We start from the raw sequence: 7,639 nt of genomic DNA, 5'->3' as shown, positions 1-7,639 counted from the left end.
CCCTCGGCGAAGCCACGCCCCTCCCGTTGACAATATGCGGTCCGAAGCCACGCCCACCCCATAGACAGCAATGGTAGAGGAAGCCACGCCCCTTTTGCATAAATTATAGTGCGGTTCGAAGCCACGCCCACCCCATAGACTGCAATGGTAGATGAAGCCACGCCCCCTGAGCGAAGCCACGCCCCCTTTGCATATATTAGAGTGCGGTCCGAAGCCACGCCCACTCCATAGACAACAATGATATACTAAGCCACGCCCCCCGAGCGAAGCCACGCCCCATTCGCATAAATTATAGTGCGTGTCTAAGCCACGCCCACCCCCATATATATCAATAATAGACGAAGCCACGCCCCCGAGCGAAGCCACGCCCACCCCATAGACGGCAATAATAAACGAAGCCACGCCCCCGAGCGAGGCCACGCCCCCTCAGCGGGTCCCAAATGGGTTTTTTGGGGTCAAATTTGGGATTTTTGGGGTCCCAATTTGAATTTTTGCATCAAATTGGATTTTTTAGGGGTAAACATTGGGATTTTTTGGGGGGTAAAATATGGAATTTTTGGGGTCCAAATTGGGATTTTTGGGGTCCAAATTGGGATTTTTGGGGTCCAAATTGAATTTTTGGGGTCCAAATTGGGATTTTTGGGACCCAATTTGGATTTTTGGGTCAAATTGGATTTTTTGGGGGTAAACATTGGGATTTTTGGGGGCTCAAATATGGAATTTTTGGGGTCCAAAATTGGGATTTTTGGGTCAAAATGGACTTTTTGGGGGTAAACATTGGGATTTTTTTGGGGGTCAAATATGGAATTTTTGGGGCTCCAAATTGGGATTTTTGGGTCAAATTGGATTTTTGGGGTCCAAATTGGGATTTTTGGGGTCCAAATTGGGATTTTTGTGGTCCAAATTGGGATTTTTGGGTCAAATTGGATTTTTTGGGGGTAAACATTGGGATTTTTTTGGGGGTCAAATATGGAATTTTTGGGGTCTGAAATTGGGATTTTTGGGGTCCCAAATTGGGATTTTTGGGGTCCCAAATTGGGATATTTTGGGGTCCAAATTGAATAATTGAGGTCCCAAATTGGGACTTTTGGGGTCCAAATTGGGATTTTTGGGGTCCCAAATTGAATTTTTGGGGTCCAAATTGGGATTTTTGTGGTCCAAATTGGGATTTTTGGGTCAAATTGGGATTTTTGTGGTCCAAATTGGGATTTCTGGGTTCAAAATTGGGATTTTTGGGCTCCTTGTGGGATTTTGGGGTCCAAAATTTAATGTCTTGGAATCCCTGAGGGATTTTTGGGTCGGAAATTTGGATTTTTTTGGGATCAAAATGGTGATTTTTTTGGGGGGTCCCAAATGGGATTTTTCGGGTAAAAATTGGGAATTTTGGGGTCCAAACTTGAATTTTTGGGGTAAAATTTTGGATTTTTGAGGTCAAAATTCGATTTTTATGGGGGGTCCAAAATTGGGATTTTTTGGGGTAAAATTTGGACTTTTTTTTTGGAGTCCAAATTGGGATTTTTGGAGTTAAATTTATTTATTTTGGGGGGTCAAAATTCGATTTTTTTGGGGTCAAAATTGGGTTTTTTTTCTGGCATTCACATTTTGGGTTTTTGGGGTCCTGTTGGAATTTTTGGGGTCAAAATATGGATTTTTTTAATCAGAATTAGAATTTTTGGGGGATTTAAAAAAAATTTTTTGGGGTCAAAAATGGATTTTTTGGGGTCCTTGTGGAATTTTTGTGGGCTAAAATTTCTGGGTTTTTTCCTCCCAAAATTCCCTTTTCCCCCAGAAATCCCCCAAAATTCTAATTTCTCCCCAAAGAATCCCCAAAATTTCCCTTTCTTTCCCAAAAATTCCTTTTTTTTTCTTAAAACCCCTCCCAACAATTCCCATTTTTCCCCAAAATTAGGATTTATTTCCCAAAAAAATCCCCCCAAAATTTCCCACTTTTCCCCTAAAAAATTCCCTTTTCTTCCCTAAAAATCCCCCCAAAATTCCCATTTTCCCCCCAAAAAATTCCCTTTTTTTCCCCAAAAATCCCCCAAAATTCCAATTTTTTCCCCAAAAATTTCCCTTTTCTTCCCAAAAAATCCGCCCCAAAATTCCAATTTTTCCCCAAAAATTCTCTTTTCTTCCCTAAAAATTCCCAAAATTTCTCCCCCCACAAAATCCCCTAAACCCCCCCCAAAATTCTCATTTTTCCCCAAAAAATCCAATTTCCCACAAAAATTCCCTTTTTTCCCCAAAAACCCTCCAAAATTCCCGTTTTCCCCCCAAAATTCCAATTTTTTCCCCAAAAAATCCCTTTTATTCCCCAAAAATCCCCCCAAAATTTCCCTTTTCTTTCACAAAAATTCCCAAAATTTCCCCCCCCAAAAAATCCCCTAAAATTCTCTTTTTCCCCCCAAAAAATCTAATTTCCCACAAAAATTCCCTTTTTCCCCAAAATCCCCCAAAATTCCCGTTTTCCCCCCAAAATTCCGGGTTTTTTCCCCCTTCCCGCTCCGGATTCCATTGCCGGGTTTTCCGGATTCCATTTCCGGGTTTTCCGGCCCCGCCCCCTTTACCGTGGTCACGCCCCCTTCCCCATGGCCCCGCCCCTTCTTTGGCCCCGCCCCTTTCCCTGGCCCCGCCCCTTTCCCCGCGCGCTCCTCTTGGCCCCGCCCACTTCCCCCCTCCCCCCGCCCCTTTTCCCGCGCCGCGGCGGCTTCTCCCGCCAAGCAGGTAAGAGAATTCCCGCCAAAAAATTGGGGTTTTTCCCGCCAACATTTGGGGTTTTTCCCGCCAAAAATTGGGGGTTTTCCCGCCAAATTTTGGGGGTTTTCCTGTCAAAAATGCGATTTTTTTTTTTTTTTTTACACCCCCCGGGGAAAAGTCTTTAAAAATTCTAAAAAGTCCGAAAAAAATCCGGGGAAAATCCGGGAAAAATCCCCCCAAAAAATAAAACAAAATATTAAAAAAAAAAAACATTCTGGGAAAAAAACCCGGGAAAATCCTAAAAAAATCCGGGAAAATCAGAAAAAAAATTCCGGGAAAATCCTGGGAAAAATCCTAAAAAATACAAATAATTAAAAAAAAAAAAAAAAAAAAACAACGGAAAATATAATGGGAAAAATCCTAAAAAACCCTGGAAAAACCCGGGAAAAACATAAAAAAAAATCCTGGAAAAATCCTAAAAAAATCCGAGGAAATCCTAAAAAAAATCCGGGAAAAATCCTAAAAAACCCCGGGGAAAATACTAAAAAAAATCCGGGAAAATACTAAAAAAAAATCCGGGAAAATCATAAAAAAAAAAAAATCGGGAAAAATCCTAAAAAGAAATCCGAGAAAATGCTAAAAAAAATCCGGGAAGAATCCTAAAAAATCCGGGGGAAAAAAAATTTTAAAAATGCAAAATAATCCCGAGAAAAACTTAAAAAAAAAAAAAAAGAAAGAAAAAAGAAAAAAGCCTTAAAAATTCCGGGGAAAATCTCCACAAAATTCCCCCCAAAAATCCGGGAAAAACAAAAACACAAAAAAAAAAAAAATCGGGGAAAAAAAAATCCAGGAAAAAAAAATTCCAGGAAAAACCCGGGAAAAAAAGCTTAAAGACCTAAAAAATGGAAAAAAAAAATTTTAAAAAGGGAAAAACTCAGCAAAAATCCGGGGAAAATCCTAAGAAAATCCTAAAAAATCCAAAAGAATCCTAAAAAAATCTGGGAAAAATCCCAAAAATTTCTGGAAAATTCCATAAAAAAATCTGGGAAAATCCTTTAAAAATCTGGGGAAAATCCTAAGAAAATCCTAAAAAAAATCCTAAAAAAATCCTAAAAAAATCTGGGAAAATTCTAAAAAAATCCTAAAGAAATCCTTTAAAAATCCGGGGAAAATAAAAAAAAAAATCCGGGAAATCCTTAAAAAAATCTTTAAAAAATCCTAAAAATATCTGGGAAAATTCCTTAAAAAAAATCCTTAAAAAAGCCTAAAAAAAATCCGGGGAAATCCTAAAAAAAATCCTTTAAAAATCTGGGAAAAATCTTTAAAAAAACCTAAAAAAATCCGGGGAAAATCCCAAAAATTTCTGGAAAATTCCTAAAAAATTCCGGGAAAATCCCCCAAAAATTTGGGAAAAAACCCCCAAAAAATGCGGGAAAAATCCATTTCTTCCCTCCCTCATTAGCCCCCATTAATTAATTCGTTCATCAATCGTTCCCTAATTGCAGCTCCTAATCAATGACCTCATTGTTCATTCCCTAATTAAAATTCTTCATTAATGCATTAATTAATCGTTCCCTAATTGCAACTCTTAATTCATTAATTAATCATTTATTCCCTAATTACAGCTCTTAATTAATGACGCAATCACTCATTCCCTAATTGCAGCTCTTAATTAACTCCTTCATTCATTAATCATTCCCTAATTGCACCTCCTAATTAATGAGGCAATTATCAATTCCCTAATTACAACACTTAATTCATTAATTCATTAATCATTCCCTATTTCCAACTCCTAATTAATGACGCAATTATTCATTCCCTAATTCCCCTAATTAATTAATTAATTGTTTCCTAATTGCAACTTCTAATTAATGACCTAATTATTCTTTCCCTAATTCCAACCCTTAATTAAATCATTCATTAATTAATCAATCATTCCCTAATTGCAGCTCCTAATCAATAACCTAATTATACATTCCTTAATTGCAGTTCTTAATTAATGATGCAATTATTAATTCCCTAATTATAATACTTAAGTTATTAATTGCTTAATCATTCCTTAATTACAACTCCTAATTAATGATGCAATTCTTCATTCCCTAATTACCCCCATTTATTTATTAGCTCCTTAATCATTCCCTAATTGCAGCTCTTAATTAATGACGCAATCACTCATTCCCTAATTGAGACTCTTAATTAATTGATTAATTAATTAATCATTCCCTAATGCCAATCCTTAATTAATGACAGAGGTTTTCATTCTCTAATTATAACTCCTAATTAAATAATTAATTAATAATTCCTTAATTATAACTCTTAATTCATTCATTAACCATCCCCTAATTACATCATTATTAATTATTTAATTGCACACCCCAATTAGTGACGTCATTATTAATTCCCTAATGACGTCATTAATGAATCTGTAATTCTGTAATTAATCCTTCTCTAATTGCATCAGCCCCTAATTAACACGCGCTGATTAACGCTCTAATTAATTCCCATCGCCTAATTACCCCTCATTAATGACGTCATTATTTGCTCCCTAATTACCCCTAATTAATGACACCGTCCTAATTACCCCCTCATTAATTCCAGAATTATCCCTTCGCTAATTACCCCTTCATTAATTAACCCCTAATTACCCTCTCATTAATTAACCCCTAATTACCCTCTCATTAATTAACGTCTAATTACCCTCTCATTAATTAGCTCCTAATTACCCCTTCATTAATTAACTGCCTAATTACCCTCTCATTAATTTACCCCTAATTACCCCTTCATTAATTAACTGCCTAATTACCCTCTCATTAATTAACCCCTAATTACCCCTTCAATAATTAACTGCCTAATTACCCTCTCATTAATTAACCCCTAATTATCCTGTCATTAATTAACCCCTAATTACCCTTTCATTAATTAACCCCTAATTACCCCTTCATTAATTAACCCCTAATTACCCCTTCATTAATTTACTCCCTAATTACCCTCTCATTAATTAACCCCTAATTATCCTCTCATTAATTGACCCCTAATTATCCTGTCATTAATTAACCCCTAATTACCCCTTCATTAATTAACCCCTAATTACCCTCTCATTAATTAACTCTCTAATTACCCCTCATTAATGAACTCCCTAATTACCCTCTCATTAAGTCCCTCATTAATTAACTCTCTAATTACCCGCTCACTAATTAATTCCCTAATTATCCCTTCATTAATTAACTCTCTGATTACCCATCATTAATTAATTCCCTAATTGCTCCTCATTAATCACCCCTTCATTAATTAACTGTCTCATTATCTTCTCATTAATTACATCTCTAATTAACCTCTCATTAGTTAAGTCCCTCATCAATTAAGTCTCTAATCACCCTCATTAATTAACTCACTAATTACCCCTCATTAATTAAGCTCAGTAACTTTCTCTAATTATTCCTCTTTAATTAATTACGGGGATTAATTGCTTTGAATGACCCCTCATTAATTAACCCCTCACTAATGACCTCCTTGATCACCCTCATTAATCACCAGTGACTAATTAACCCCTAATTAGCGCTCATTAATTAATTGCTCTCAGTAACTGTCTCTAATCACCCTCATTAATTAACCCCTAATTACCCCCATTACTTAATTACCCCTCATTCATTAACTCCCTAATTACCCCTCGTTAATTAGTTATGCTCATTATTTGTCTCTAATGACATTTATTAATTAACCCCTCATTAATTCCCTGTCTCTAATTGCTCTTCATTAATTGCCCCCTCATTAATTAATCTCCGATCACCCCTCATTAATTCCCTCATTAATTAACCCCCATTAATTAATCCCCTAATCACCCTCACTAATTAACCCCTCATTAATTACCCTTCATTAATTAATTATCCCTCATTCATGAACTCTCTAATTACCCCTCACTAATTAACCGCTAATTACCCCTCATTAATTAACCCCTCATTAACTGTCTCTAATTACATTCATTAATTAACCCCTCATTAATTAACTGCCTCTAATCACCCCTCATTAATGAATCATCCTCATTAGCAAGTGTTTCTAATTACCCCTCATTAATAAATTACTCTCATTAACTCTCTCTAATTACTCCTCATTAATTAGTCACTTCCATTAACTAATTTCTCCTAATTAATTAAACCCTCATGAATTAACTCTCTAATTACCGCTCATTAATTAATCTCCCTCATGAATTACCCCCTCATTAATTAACTCTCTAATCGCCCCTCATTAATCCCCCTCATTAATTAACCCCTCATTAATTAACTCTCTAATTACCCCTCATTAACTCCCTCCTCATTAATTAATCCATAATTTCCCCCATTAATTCATTGTCCTCATTAACTGTCTCTAATTACCCCTCATTAATTAAGCCCCTAATTACCCCCAGTAATTAATTACTTCCTAATTAATGAACTCTCTAATTCCCCCTCATTAATGAATCCCCCTCATTAACCGTCTCTAATTGCATTCACTAATTACCCCCTCATTCATTAACTCCCTAATTGCTCCTCATTAATTAACCCCTGATTAATTAATCCCTAATTAGCACCATTAATTAACCCCTCAGTAACCGTCTCTAAGTCCCCCTCATTAATTACCCCCTCATTCATTAATTACCCCCTCATTCATTAATTTCTAATCACTCCTCATTAATTCTCTCATTAATTAGCTGTCTAATTATCTGTCATTAATTACTTGTGCTCATTAACGGTCCCTAATTACCCCTCATTAATGAACTCCCTCATTAGCCCTCATTAACGTCCCTCTCATTAATTAATTACCCCCTCATTAATGAACTCTCTAATCACCCTCATCAATCCCCGCTCACTAATTACGCGCTAATGACCCATTAATGTGTTAATTACCCCCAGAGCTGATGGGCCCTGTGACCTTCAGCCTCGTCTGGGCCCTCCTCGGCCTCAGCGCC

Source organism: Taeniopygia guttata, chromosome 3 (genome assembly GCF_048771995.1).
Source record: "Taeniopygia guttata chromosome 3, bTaeGut7.mat, whole genome shotgun sequence".
NCBI lineage: Eukaryota > Metazoa > Chordata > Aves > Passeriformes > Estrildidae > Taeniopygia > Taeniopygia guttata.
Note: the sequence above shows the minus strand (reverse complement) of the source record.